This window comes from Globicephala melas, chromosome 8, assembly GCF_963455315.2.
Source record: "Globicephala melas chromosome 8, mGloMel1.2, whole genome shotgun sequence".
In the NCBI taxonomy this organism is placed as follows: domain Eukaryota; kingdom Metazoa; phylum Chordata; class Mammalia; order Artiodactyla; family Delphinidae; genus Globicephala; species Globicephala melas.
Window position 1 is genome coordinate 33,724,543 of NC_083321.1, and position 16,217 is coordinate 33,740,759.

Below are 16,217 nucleotides of genomic sequence, written 5' to 3' on the forward strand. Positions count from 1 at the left end.
TCTGTCTCCAGAGTTCAAGATGGAAAGTGCTGCAAAAGTTCACAAGTAAGTTCCTTCAGCTTTTATTTAGCCAAATCTATTGAGAGATTCCCATGATTTTTCTACTGTTTTGACTGCATGTGGGTGTGAAGGGGGAAGTAAAGTTGGGAGCAAATTTCCACACTCTTCCACACTTACATCTAAATTCCCTTACTCTGTCTTCCAAATCCTCTCCAAATTCCTATGCCTATCCCAGAAAATAATTTTAATCTCTTTTCTATGGAAAGACTTGTCTACGTTCATTCCATAACCTTCCTTCATTATGTAGCTCATTGTATAATCCTATGGTCTGAGTCCTCCAGACATGCATTCTTAATATGCAGGTTCTCAGAATTCAAAAACAGACAAAAACCCACAATAATAGTTTTGAAAAATATGTTTTGGATCCTACTTGATATCATTGTTCAAAGTTGTATCCTCCCTTTCCTCAAGGAAACAAGCATTTCTTGCTCACTGGTGGATAATGTAAATGAGGTCACAAGGAGTATTGGCTATCAAAATATTATAGTGTCATAGTAGGATAGAGTTAGGTTAAAAATAAATAAATAAAGAGGTTTTAGAGTGTATCTTTTAAGAACAAAAAAAATCCCATATAGATTTATTTTTGATGGCAAGGGGAAGAGAAGGGAAAGAAAGTATAGTTATTCTTGGAATTGAGATTAAAACTCAGCATTCTTCATAACTTCTTGTGTCTCATACATTCACCAAATACTTCTTTCTTAAAAGAGTGACAATACTTCTATGGAAATAGCAGTTTCTAGTTAAATGAACAAAGCATTTAGTAATGAGTAGGGAGTTCTGGGACCCTCAGGGAGAGAGATTCACATTTACTGAGCTTCTATTCTTTGCCAGATACTTTGTTAGGCTTTTTGCTTACATTATTTTATTTAATCACCACCATAACCCTGCAAAATAAATAATATTGTTATTTGTTAATTTTATAAATAAGAAAATGGAAGTTCAAGTAGGTTAAATCAATTTTCTAAGTTCATTAAATTAGTAAGTGAGAGAGTATTATAACTCCATTCTTTCCAAACTTAGTTTTTTTCTCTGCTACACTGATTTACAACACTTGGACCAATTATCCAGAGTTCATAGAAGAACATTTATAGAGTCTTTGAATTTATATTTCCTTATATATATTCCTAATTAATGGATTCTAATAAGACTCATTAATGAATGCAAGCAGAAAGTCTAGACAGAGATGCCTGTATTAAGCAGGAATAAGATGAAAAGATGTGGTTTGGACAATATACAAAGACACAACAACAAAAGGAAAAGAGAAAAAAAAGAGAGAGAAACAAAGAAAGGGAGGAGAAAGAAAGGAAGGAAGAAAGAAAGAAAGAAGGAAAAAAGAAGGAAGGAAAAGAGAAAGGCATGTAATAAACAAGGGCAGAATTATTCTTGAAGAAAACTCAAGGAAAAAGGGAAATCTTCCAGTGATTCTTCATGCTACAGAAAAATATAATGAGCTGATGAATTCAAAGAAAACAGAGCTCAAAGGCAAAAGATGGAAATGAAGAGAGATGCAAAACTGAAGAAATAATTTGTGAGCCAAATAAATCTACTACTATAGAAGTAACAGTAGATTACTATTAATAAGAAAATAAAATTCTACTAAAGAAAATTTTAATTTACTGACATAGAGAAATGTTTGAGATGTGAGATAAAAATATTAATGAAATAAGAGAGAAGATAAATGTGGAGGATATGGATGGTTTAATAGAAGGGTATTTGATGTCCTTGGACTGTCAAATTATTTTGGGATCTCCCCAAAATAAAACAAATAAAGATATGTCAATATTGCCACCATCCAATTGATTTGGTAACCACTGTCAAGGTGACTGGACACATTAATTTTTATACTCATCAGCATTGATTTGATTACTTTAAAAGGTGGATCTGTAGACCCTATGGAACTGATTTATGTCTACTTTGAGAGCAATTGCACAGCAATCAGAGACATTTTCTCCCTTGACTATTAATATATATTATAACAGCAGAAGGCACAAAGATGAGAAAAGCCAAAAAACAACAAAAAAAACCAGACAACTGGATGAATGATAAAAACAAAATCTACATATGTTGTTATTAACAATTATATATAATTGACAACCAAACTTTCTTATATATACACACACACACGCATACACATCTAGTTATTTATTTTGTTAGAAGTTGTTTTTCTTTTTTAAAGTTTAGAAGGAATGACATACTTTTTAATAATTAGATCTATAATTGAAAATGAATTGTCTGTGACTTTGAGATGGAAGTACCAAACCAAGTTCCTTTCAAATATTCTTTTGAGTCAGGAAAGATTGATAGAAAGTAGAAATGACTGTGGCCTTTCTGCAACTGGAAGTTGTAGACTACTGGCTTGTCTTTGAAGATTACATATTGGTTAACATTTTCTATTAGTCATCAAGTAAATCTTTACATTTCCTGGTGTCCAAATTATGGTTAAATACATAAAAATACACAGTGTTAAGGTTAGAAGAAAGAAATAAAAGTGTAACAATTACTGAAATGTCCTATTTTGCATTAAATTAAATACATAGAAATCTGTTCGTTATACTTAAATATTATATTCAGAAACTCTGATGTGAACAAAAATATCTGATTTACAATAGCTTCTTGGAGATATAATTACACATAGTGAATAATTTAAACAGTAACAGTTGCAGAATAACTTTCAAGAAATGGTCACTCATAACATTTTGAAGATAGGATATTATTTCAGTGTTTGTCCCCATAACCATTTCTTCAGGCTGTTCCAAAGGAGATATACAGCTAAGCTTTAACGGAGTCCAGAAATTGCTAAGGGAGAATTAAAAAAAAAAAATCTTTGGCAATACTGCCATTCATGCACTTCATAGCCAGTCACCATTCTTTTTGGGTTTCTTTGTTTTTAATTTTTCATTTGGCTTCACCTCACGGCTTTTGGGGTCTTAGTTCCCTGATCAGGGATCAAACCCATACCCCCCTAACAACTGGACCACCTGGGAATTCCCTTGTTTTTAATTTTGATCCCATACCATGTCAGAGAGAAAGTAACAGCTAAAATGGGTGACTTCAAGTTGACCAAGACTCTCCCTTCCACTAAACTTTAGTTAAGTTCCTTTGAACTCTCTTGTCAACCAATGCTCAATCTTGGCTGCTGTCCAGTCCTGTCTTTGGCCTGTTCATCCCTGTCTTAGCAAATAATCCTGCTAAGTCATCTCCCCACCCTTGCTATTTGATCACCCTTGATATCTGATCAATTTCTTCATCCCCCCACTTTTGATGTCTAAGTCCTTGGCTTGCCTATAGCAAGAATCTTATAAGGCCAGTTTAGCAAAGATCCCCTTGTCTTTGATGCCTCCTCTTTGTAATTATCCATTCACTTCCCCCTCACTCTTCTAACTGGCTATGAATCCCCAGCTGTCTTTGCTGTATTCAAAGTTGAATCTGCTCTCTCTCCCCAATGCAATATCCCTATTGTGAAAGCCTTGAATAAAGTGTTCCTTACCATTTTAACAAATATCAGAATAAGTTTTTCTTTGAGTCATAACAGCAAGATAAAACTTAAAGAAGTAACTTTCCAGGGTTTTCTATATAATCTGAGCACAGATAGAAGAATATAGAAAACAAGTATTATGCTATCTACTTTAAATTTCATAAGCAGTCACTGAACAGATGCTTTGGTGAGCACTTGCAAAAGGACAAAGTAATCAGTGGCAGCCAACAAAGATTCACTAAGAACATGTCATGAAAAAAAGATTATCTCATTTATGTGAGGTTTACTAGGCTAATATTCTTGGCAATGCCATTGACAAAACTTATGATTTGGGCAAGATACTTGACAAAATATTTCATAGTATTTTTGTGTGCCAGATGGAGGAATATGAGCTGGGTGATTGTTGGTTGGGCTGCTGATTGTATGAAGTAGACCTCCCTCCACGACCTACCCTCTGCACACTAGATTAACTCTGCTATATGTCGTTTTACTTTAATAATAGCATTTATCAGCCCGCCAGAGCAAGCTCTACCCACCATCAGTCCCTCCAACCAAGCTTCTTAGACAGCCTCATCCACCAGAGGGCAGACAGGAGAAGCAAGAAGAATTACAATCCTGCAGCCTGTGGAACAAAAACCACATTCACAGAAAGATAGACAAGATGAAAAGGCAGAGGGCTATGTACCAGATGAAGGAACGAGATAAAACCCCAGAAAAACAACTAAATGAAGTAGAGATAGGCAACCTTCCAGAAAAAGAATTCAGAATAATGATAGTGAAGATGATACAGGACCTGGCAAAAAGAATGGAGGCAAAGATCAAGAAGATGCAAGAAATGTTTAACAAAGACCTAGGAGAATCACAGAACAAACAAACAGAGATGAACTATACAATAATTGAAATGAAAACTACACTAGAAGGAATCAATAGCAGAATGACTGAGGCAGAAGAACGGATAAGTGACCTGGAAGACAGAATGGTGGAAGTCACTGCTGTGGAACAGAATAAAGAAAAAAGAATGAAAAGAAATGAAGGCAGCCTAAGAGACCTCTGGGACAACATTAAACACAACAACATTTGCATTACAGTGGTCCCAGAAGGAGAAGAGAGAAAGAAAGCACCAGAGAAAATATTTGAAGACATTATAGTCAAAAACTTCCCTCACATGGGAAAGGAAATAGCCACCCAAGTCCAGGAAGGGCAGAGAGTCCCATACAGGATAAACCCAAGGAGAAACACACTGAGACACATAGTATTCAAATTGGCAAAAATTAAAGACAAAGAAAAATTATTGAAAGCAGCAAGGGAAAAACAATAAATAATATACAAGGGGACTCCCATAAAGTTAACAGCTGGTTTCTCAGCAGAAACTCTACAAGTCAGAAGGGAGTGGCATGATATACTTAAAGTGATGAAAGGGAAGAACCTACAACCAAGATCACTCTACCTGGCAAGGATCTCATTCAGATTTGATGCAGAAATCAAAAGCTTTACAGACAAGCAAAAACTAAGAGAATTCAGCACCACAAAACCAGCTCTACAACATATGCTAAAGGAACTTCTCTAAGTGGAAAACACAAGAGAAGAAAAGAACCTACAAAAACAAACCGAAAACAATTAAGAAAATGTTCATAGGAACATACATATTGATAATTACCTTAAACACGAAAGATTAAATGCTCCAACCAAAAGACACAGGCTTGCTGAATGGATACAAACACTAGACCCATATATATGCTGTCTACAACAGATCCACTTCAGACCTAGGGACATATACAGACTGAAAGTGAGGGGATGGAAAAAGATATTCCATGCAAATGGAAATCAAAAGAAAGCAGGAGTAGCAATATGCATATCAGATAAAATAGACTTTAAAATAAAGAATGTTACAAAAGACAAGGAAGGACACTACATAATGATCAAGGGATCAATCCAAGAAGAAGATGTAACAATTATAAATATATATGCACCCAACATAGGAGCACCTCAATACATAAGGCAACTGCTAACAGCTATAAAAGAGGAAATCGACAGTAACACAATTATAGTGGGGGATTTTAACACCTCACTTACACCAATGGACAGATCATCCAAAATGAAAATAAATATGGAAAGAGAAGCTTTAAATGACACAATAGACTAGAGAGATTTAATTGATATTTATAGGACATTCCATCCAAAAAGAGCAGATTACATTTTCTTCTCAAGTGCGCACGGAACATTGTCCAGGATAGATCACATCTTGGGTCACAAATCAAGCCTCAGTAAATTTAAGGAAATTGAAATCATATCAAGAATCTTTTCTGACCACAACGCTATAAGATTAGAAATCAATTACAGCGAAAAACACATAAAAAACACAAACACATGGAGGCTAAACAATAAGTTACTAAGTAACCAAGAGATCACTGAAGAACTCAAACAGGAAATCAAAAAATACCTCGAGACAAATGACAATGAAAACACGACGATCCAAAACCTATGGGATGCATCAAAAGCAGTTCTAAGAGGGAAGTTTATAGCTATACAAGCCTACCTCAAGAAAAAAGAAAAATCTCAAGTAAACAATCTAACGTTACACCTAAAGGAACTAGAGAAAGAAGAACAAACAAAACCCAAAGTTCGTACAAGGAAAGAAATCATAAAGATCAGAGCAGAAATAAATGAAACAGAAGCAAAGAAAACAATAGCAAAGATCAATAAAACAAAAAGCTGGTTCTTTGTGAAGACAAACAAAAAAATTGATAAACCATTAGCCAGTCTCATCAAGAAAAAGAGGGAGAGGATTCAAATCAATAAAATTAGAAATGAAAAAGGAGAAGTGAAAACAGAAACTGCAGAAATACAAAGCATCCTAAGAGACTACTACAAGCAACTCTATGCCAATAAAATGGAAAACCTGGAAGAAATGGACAAATTCTTAGAAAGGTGTAACCTTCCAAGACTGAACCAGGAAGAAACAGAAAATATGAACAGAAAAATCACAAGTAATGAAATTGAAACTATGATTAAAAATCTTCCAACCAACAAAAGTCCAGGACCAGATGGCTTCACAGGTGAATTCTATCAAACATTTAGAGAAGAGCTAACACTCATCCTTCTCAAACTCTTCCAAAAAATTGCAGAGGAAGGAACACTCCCAAACTGATTCTATGAGGCCACCATCACCCTGATACCAAAACCAGACAAAGATACTACAAAAAATGAAAATTACAGACCAATATCATTGGTGAATATAGATGCGAAAATGATCAACAAAATACTAGGAAACAGAATCCAACAACACATTAAAAGGATCATACACCAAAAAAAAAAAAAAAAAAGGATCATACACCATGATGAAGTGGGATTTATCCCAGGGATGCAAGGATTCTTCAATATATGCAAATCAATCAATGTGATACCCCATATTAACAAATTGAAGAATAAAGACCATATTATCATCTCAATAGATGCAGTAAAAGTTTTGACAAAATTCAACAAGGATTTATGATAAATACTCTCCAGAAACTAGGCATAGAGGGAAACTATCTCAACATAATAAAGGCCATATATGACAAACCCACAGTAAACATCATTCTCAATGGTGAAAAAATGAAAGCATTTTCTCTAAGATCAGGAACGAGACAAGGATGTCCACTCTCACCACTGTTATTCAACATAGTTTTGGAAGTCCTAGCCACAGCAATCAGAGAAGAAAAAATAATAAAAAGAATCCAAATTGGAAAAGAAGAAGTAAACATGTCACTGTTTGCTGATGACTTGATACTATACATAGAGAATCCTAGAAATGCCACCAGAAAATTACTAGAGCTAATCAATGAATTTGGAAAAGTTGCAGGATACAAAATGAATGCACAGAAATCTCTTGCATTCCTATACACTGATGATGAAAAATCTGAAAGAGAAAATATGGAAACACTCTCATTTACTATTGCAACAACAAAAAAATAAAATACCTAGGAATAAGCCTACCTAGGGAGATAAAAGACCTGTATGCAGAAAAGTATAAGATACTGATGAAAGAAATTAAAGATGATACCAACAGATGGAGAGATATACCATGTTCTTGAATTGGAAGAATCAATATTGTGACAATGACTATACTATGCAAAGCAATCTACAGATTCAATGCAACCCCTTCAAATTACCAATGTCATATTTTACGGAACTAGAACAAATCATCTTAAAATTTGTATGGAGACACAAAAGACCCCAAATAGCCAAAGCAGTCTTGAGGGAAAAAAAACAGAGCTGGAGGAATCAGACTCCCTGACTTCAGACTATACTACAAAGCTATAGTAATCAAGACAATATGGTACTGGCACAAAAACAGAAACATTGATCAATGGAACAAGAAAGAAAGCCCAGAGATAAACCCACACACCTATGGTCAACTAATCTATGACAAAGGAGGCAAAGATACACAATGGAGAAAAGACAGTCTCTTCAATAAGTGGTGCTGGGAAAACTGGACAGCTACATGTGAAAAATGAAATTAGAACACTCCCTAACACCATACACAAAAATAAACTCAAAATGGATTTGAGACCTAAATCTAAGACTGGACACAATAAAACTCTTAGAGGAAAACTTAGGAAGAATACTCTTTGACATAAATCACAGCAAGATCTTTTTTTAATCCACCTCCTAGAGGAATGGAAATAAAAACAAAAATAAACAAATGAGACCTAGTGAAACTTCAAAGCTTTTGCACAGCAAAGGAAACCATAAACAAGACGAACAGAGAACCCTCAGAATGGGAGAAAATATTTGCAAACGAATCAATGGACAAAGGATTAATCTCCAAAATATATAAACAGATCATGCAGCTCAATATTAAAGAAACAAACAACCCAATCCAAAAATCGGCAGAAGACCTAAATAGACATTTCTCTAAAGAAGACATACAGATGACCAAGAAGCACATGAAAAGCTGCTCAACATCACTAATTATTAGAGAAATGCAAATCAAAACTACAATGAGGTATCACCTCACACCAGTTAGAATGGGCATCAACAGATAATCTACAAACAACAAATGCTGGAGAGGGTGTGGAGAAAAGGGAACCCTCTTGCACTGTTGGTGGGAATGTAAATTGATACAGCCACTATGTAGAACAGTATGGAGGTCCCTTAAAAAACTAAAAATAGAATTACCATATGATCCAACAATCCCATTACCGGGCATATACCCAGAGAAAACCATAATTCAAAAAGACACATGCACCCCAGTGTTCATTGCAGCACTATTTACAATAGCCCGGTCATGGAAGCAACCTAAATGTCCATCGACAGAGGAATGGATAAAGCAGATGTGGTACATATATACAATGGAATATTACTCAACCATAAAAAGGAACAAAACTGAGTCATTTGTTCAGACATGGATGGATCTAGAGACTGTCATACAGAGTGAAGTAAGTCAGAAAGAGAAAAACAAATATCGTATATTAACGCATGTATGTGGAACCTAGAAATATGGTACAGATGAACCGGTTTGCAGGGTAGAAGTTGAGACACAGATGTAGAGAACAAACGTATGGACACCAAGGGGGGGAAACTGCGGTGGGGTAGGGTTGGTGGTGTGCTGAATTGGGCGATTGGGACTGACATGTATACACTGATGTGTATAAAGTTGATGACTAATAAGGACCTGCAGAATAAAAAAACAAACAAGAAAAACAACTAATACTGAACTTTCTTTGGGTTATTTGTATGGAAATATGTTAATATAAATGTTTCAGACATTACATGAAATTTCTAAAAATCTTAAAAAAAATAGCACTTATCACTATTTGAGATTACTTTTTTATTTATTTAATTATCCACTTTTTATTTTTTCACAGCACTACATAAAATAGGTACCATTATCCTCCTCATTTTATGGATAAAAAACTGAGGAATAGAAGGTTAAATAACTTAGTCAAGGTTATACATCTATGCTTGCTGCATGGTACCACCTTCCTTACCAGGGATTAAAGATGATGAGTTTTTATGGGCATATAGGTCGATGTTCATGACTCAAAACGTCATACCAGACATTGGTCTTATGACTGTTAAATTCTCTTCTAAGCTCCACTCAATGGTAAGGATTTGCTGGGTGAGCAAGCTGAGCCAAGTATACTGTTTAGACATATTCAGTCCTGGGGATCAGAGTGACTGGGGAAAATCTAGGACTAATATTAATTAAACAATCATCATTCCATTATTTAAAAGGCAATTTCAATGATCTAGGTAAAATTCATGAAATAATTTAAAGAGTTGACATGATTTAGTGGCCTAATCATACTAATATAGATATATTCCAAAAGGCAGTCAACTAAGATATATTTTATCTATAAGTTTGTGAGGTTAATATTCTGCAGACAGCTGAAAATATGAAATTAGAATTTAAAGATCTAGAAATAGATATATAGCGTTTGACATAATTAGCGCTGAGAAATGATGGGTATAAGATTGGATTAACTCTCTAAGAAAGTTGGCATAAAAGTTCTGTCCTTGGCCTTGGGCTTTTGGTCTTCAGCTCTTATATCTTGCATGCTGAGAAACTCTATAAGAGTTATGATACAAAAGAAAGAAGAAAGATCTTAGGAGTTGATGTATAGAAAGATGAGAGGACAAAAAGGGCATGATGTCATGAAAACTGGAAAGAGTATTTTAAGAAGAGGATGATCCATGCTGTCATCTGGAAACAGAAGGATGAAAGGAATGGAAACTGCCTTGGATATGACTAAAAGAAGGTTTTTGATAAACTGAGAAGCAGTAGTTTCTCAGGGATTGAGAGGAACATAAGACAGTTTTTAGAAGACTAAAGAGAATGTGTCAACGAAACAAAAATGTAGGAAACAGACCACAGATCACTGACTGACTTATTAAAAACAGAAATATTACAGATTATTTGCTAAGAACCCAGTATTTGGAATCAGGCAGGTACAGATTGGAACAGATTGGAACACTACTGGAACAGACTTGATTTCTTCATCTGAAAAAAATAAGGATTATAATAGTACCTAGCAACAGAATCTTGTAAGGATAAATAGTATAGTGTATGTAAAATATTTAGAACAGTGTTTACTTATGATAAATGCTCAGTGAATGATATATATTATCATGGAACCAAAGTTGTAGGAGGCAAGCGTTAGTATTTTAGCACGTGTATTTGTGTATGTGTGTATTTAAAATGGTTTTGTGCATATTTGAATGGGGAGAGTAATGTAGATTTGTAGTTTATGCCTTCTAGAATGCAGAATCTCGTCCAGTAATAGCACCCTGTTTTTGCGTTAGGAAAATTACACTTACCCTTTGTACAAAATCCAGTGGGGCTCTGGTTAAGGTACTCTGTTCTCCTCTAGGCCAAAATATGAAAAAAATATCTGGAGTCAATTCACCTTAATCATAGTGTCCTGACAGACTTGAGCTCATCGTCTGGATCTTTAGAGCTTCCCTGGTTTTTGGCCCTTTCTTGTTTTTCTCCAACTATTTCTGTAAGTCTGTGAGAAATTCATATGTTTCCAATAAGTTTTCTTTTTCATAGTCTGACCAGGGACCATCTCTGTTGTTTGTGACCATATAATCCTATCTGATATGAAGAGGAACCAGGAAAGAGTTAGAGATTTAAGATGTTAGGGAAAGAATAAGAGTGGAGAGAATTCAAGGCAGTGGATGGAAAAGTTATTTTGGAGAAGATAAGCTCTCTTTCATCTAAAATTACTACATCAGGGAGGGCAGAGCACAGAGACAAGAATGACAGAAGACAAGAAGAGAGAACAGAAGACAAGAACGTGTTGAAGCAAAAGGTATTAGAGAACTTATATGTGAAAGCACAGGTAGATGACTTTGATCCCAGTAAACTTTACACAGCCATACACTCTAAATGAGGATGGTGGGAAAGAAGTGGGACCTTAAGAAGAAAAAAGGTATGAAATAAACATAATGAGGGGTCATCTGCAAAGAGAAATCATAAAACCAGAAGGATTTTTCAGGCCTTGGCAGGACAACTTCATATTAAATTATAGGGGAAAGAGCATTGAGTATGCAAATACATATATTTTTTCTCATGATAAAACCATCCAATATCAGTAAGCCTTATCTAATGCAGGTTCCTTGTTCTTTGGCAGCAAGTAATGATGAAATGTAATTACTTCACATTCAAACAAGTTGAAAAATTAGGTTTTCAGTTACAGTGAAATGTTTGTGTCTAAAAGACTGATGGAATCATGGGAATTAGTGGCATAGTCCCACAGTGAACTCACGGCATGTTGTGCCCTAAAGAAACAGAAAGATAATCACATCCATGTCACATCTGTCAAAAGGGTGCTGGAAACATTATTTATTATCTAATGGCTGTCTCTGTCATTGAAATATCAAGGAGATTGAAAAGAAAAACTTGAATTATTTATATGCAACACTGTGACTTCAGGAAAAATATCTTTTTGTTCTTATACCTGATTTTATCTCAACTCTCTAGTCCAGAATTGAGCAATAGAACTTTTGTGATGATGAAATGTTTTATAGTGACAAAGATAATTATAACCCAAATAATCTGTGCTATCCAATATGGTAGCCACATGTGCCAAGTAAGTACTTGAAATATACTAGTGTACCTGAGGAACTGAATTTTTAATTTTGTTAAAGTTAATTATAATTCAGTTAAATTTAAATAGTCACACATGACTAAGTGGCTATTGTATTGAAGAGCACAGCTCTAAACCATATATATCTTATTCATCTACTGATATTCTAAAATCATATATGCAATAGTCAAGAATAATCCAAATGGATGGTATAGGTAATAATCAAGAACAGCTAAAATAGCTAGGATTTGATTATAGTTTCAATTGTTTGTAAAAGGAGTACTAATTTTTGTCACATATGCTAATGCTATCATGTATTTCCAGTTTAAGCTGAAAAGAAAATACATCTCTAAATTCTAAATTAAAGAAGTTAACTACTATCAAAAGCATTATAATCACAAAAGATAAATTTAAGCCAAATATAATATTTTCTGAAAACTGTACAGTATATATCAATGTTTAAGGAATAGTTCCAGTAAAAAATATCAGGGATCTGAGGACATTATTCAGATATTTCTATCCTATTTCATATACCTAGCAATGCAACTACAGCCTTTGAGATTGATTTCTCTGCTTTCAGAAATACACAAATGAGGGAGATAGCATAAGTAATTTTAAGGCAGAATAGTAAAGGACATACATGAAAGTATAAAGGAAGAGAGATTAAATCAATCTGGGACATCCTAATAGAATTTTAAGTGGTGTACAGAAAGATCTGTTCCTGACCACATAGGTATTACATGAGTTATTGTGCTAGAATTATAAAATATGGGAAATACGAATTCATATCTTCTGAGATTCCTATGCACAAGGACTATTTAAGTAGTCCATTAACTTCCAATTTCTTAGAGTTACACAAAAAGATAAAAATCAAAGATGTAATTTCTTACGAGAGCCTTCACAATGCATAAATAAGTAGCTTATCAACATGCAAAATACATATTTTCCGCATCTATAATACTTTTCATGCAAGTGGAAACTTTTTAAAGTTACAAGAGAATATTTTTAAACTGAGTTTTACTTAACTTACACATATTGATTTTGGGGGGAAATGATTGACTCATCTTTGGAAGATTTACTGATTTGACTGACATATCCACTGAATATATTTTGATGAAATGTTGAAATTATATTTGGCTTTATCACTAAGAATTTTACTCCTAGAATTTATACCTTAAGGAGCACAAATACATATTTTTATTACTATTGGTAGTTTAGGCTATAACAATAACAGAAAAATATATAAGAGGCACATGCAGGTATAGAAAATTAGAAGGCAAAATATTATATATATTATATACATTATATAATATATCTAAATTATATATATTATATAATATATCTAAATTTTATATATATATATATATAAAATTTATTTGGAATGGCTTTACCTCAAAGTCTAGAAGATTAAGCCTGTGACTGAACCTACGTAAAAACACGTTGTCAAGTGAAAAGTGTAACTTTCTTCAAAAATATCGATGTATTAACTTTATAAAAGAAAGCTATTATCATATCTATTTATCAGTTATCATATAGATGCTACTAATATCATAGGAGAGCATAGTACTTAATGTGGCTCATGTTGAATTTAGATATACCTTAGGTTAACATATGTATGAGAAAAATACTTAAGTAAAGAATAGTACTAAGGTAGTACTTCACTCACTTATAAGTAGCAATACGTGTATGGGATTCAAATAACTAAAAACTAAGTTAAATCCTCCAATGTTATAACCATATTCAGCAAAGCTTGCTTAATGCCTACATAGATTACAAAATGAGTTCTGCCCTAAAAATATATTTGATTTGGATATCTATCCTCACAGCCATTTTTTTCTACTTTTACCTTTATATTTCATATTGACTACATTAGTTGGAAAGCTGCATTTAGTTTAGCATTTCAATTCTTCAAAATGAATTCCACTAATACCAATCTCGAAGGAGGTCAACAACTTACAAAATATAAAAATTTAAAAATTAAATAGTTTTCTATATGAAGAACTAGTTAGAACTATTAATATGCTAACACACATCATTGATTTCCAACTGAAAAACATTTTAATTCTATTAAAATTTAAGAAGAAGGTGTTGCTGAGGGCTTACTCTTTGTTATGCTATAGAAAAAATTATTCACGGCATTTGCTAAAGACAGTCAGCAGACTTTATTCAGCACTGTCATGATAGGTATAAGGACCACTGCAATGGACTTTTTGTAGTAGGAGAGACAGATTGGACTCAGCTCTGAATACAACAAGGAAAAGGGAGGATTTTATAGTGAAGAAGCAGGATGGGGGGTTGGTAGATGACAAATTACTAAGAGTAAACATCAGGGGTAAGGTGGTTTCTGGCTAACCAAGAAGTAGGCTTCTGAATTTGTGATCATACATCACCTGAGCAATGGTACGAAGATGAGGAACCATACCAGATATTGTGGGTGATTAGATATCAAGACTGGGATATTCTGGTTAAACTGACTTAACAGGATCTTTGCTAAAATTGAACTATGCAGAGACAAACAAGAAGACCTAAAAGTCAGGGCCAAGTTGAGAAGAGAGTTCAGAGGAGCCTGATTAAACTTGGGCAAGGAGAGAATATTTATCAGTTTGGCTGAATATAATAAGCATGAATACCATCATCATGAAATTTATAGACTAATGGGGAAGACAGATATGAAATGAACACACAAACACACATATGTAGGCAAGCATATATAGAAGCAAAAGATACACAAAAAGAAAATGTGGTATTTTCCCCAAATAAGACTACGTGACCATTTTTTGCTTAGAGCATTTCACAACACCAGTATTATTAGGGACACAAGGGTAGATTTTGATAACAAATTTCCTAATCTGATCGTTTTTCTTTACATGATTCAACACATTTGCCTTTTGTAACTGATAAGTAACATCTTCTTAAATATAATTCCTTTTTTAATTGGGCAATGATTTCTGTGTTCTGATTGCTCTGATATTTTTGTGGTCACATGAAACAATTGTGGTAAAGAACTTGAGAACTTTGAGATATAAGGTTTTTTCCTTTTTGATTTCTAGCTGTGATAAAGTAGCATTTTACTAAAGTCATGAGTAAATTCCAACAATAAAAATAATGCAATATTCTGTGTAGTTTTGTTAGAATTTATTAATATGTATTATAGATTTTACCATGCAGACTGTGTATAATATAACAAATATATTAACTCAATAATAATTGAATCAAATCACATTTCTCTAGGCCATTTTCAAGAGAAGTAATGACAGATTCTCCAGTCCTTTAGTGAATATATGTTTATTAATTAACGTTTTTGTTTATCTTAATATGATAAATATCCTAGATTACATCTGAAGCACATATTTGTAGCTTGATATATTATCTTTTAAACTTTACCTTTGATAACACTTTTACTTAAATTAATGGCAGTGAATTTCCACAGCATTGGTTTAATTGTGCTCCTAATGTACCTATCAGTCTGGAAAAGCTCACCAAGCAATTTAGCAATGTAAATAATAACATTTAAAATGAAACCTGAGTGCACATTAAAATATACTCAACATAATAGGTTATTTGGGCTATATGTTCTAATTTTTAAAGATATAATTAAGAAAACTTGTTTTTCTATTCTACACATATTTTGCTTTTGAGTCATTATTCTGGTCAATACATCTATTTTTCTTGAGAAGAACAATGATTGTGTGAGAGATGACATATTTCTACTGAGTACATATGAGTAATACAGAGTGTAGAATTTAAGAAAACTTTCTGGTCCCAAATTTCCAGTGTTGTATGCCACTTGTCAAATCTCTTCATATTTTAACTGCTGAGACAGCTTTTTGGCCATGCAGACCATTCATCACTATCATTCAATGTTGAGTGTGAATGTTGTTTTCATGTAATTCTGGCTACATCTTCATGTTTCTAGAATAAAGAGGTGGCTAGAGAAGAGTCTGTGAGGACCGTTTAAGTTAGAGGCAGGTTCTACAACTACTCTATTTCCTGAACTACACGAAGCTGGATATTGAAAAGTTTACCACCCCATTAAACATGGCCAACATGTGACTTTAAATCGAGGAAATACAGTTAGCACTTCCTGGAATATATTTATAATTAAC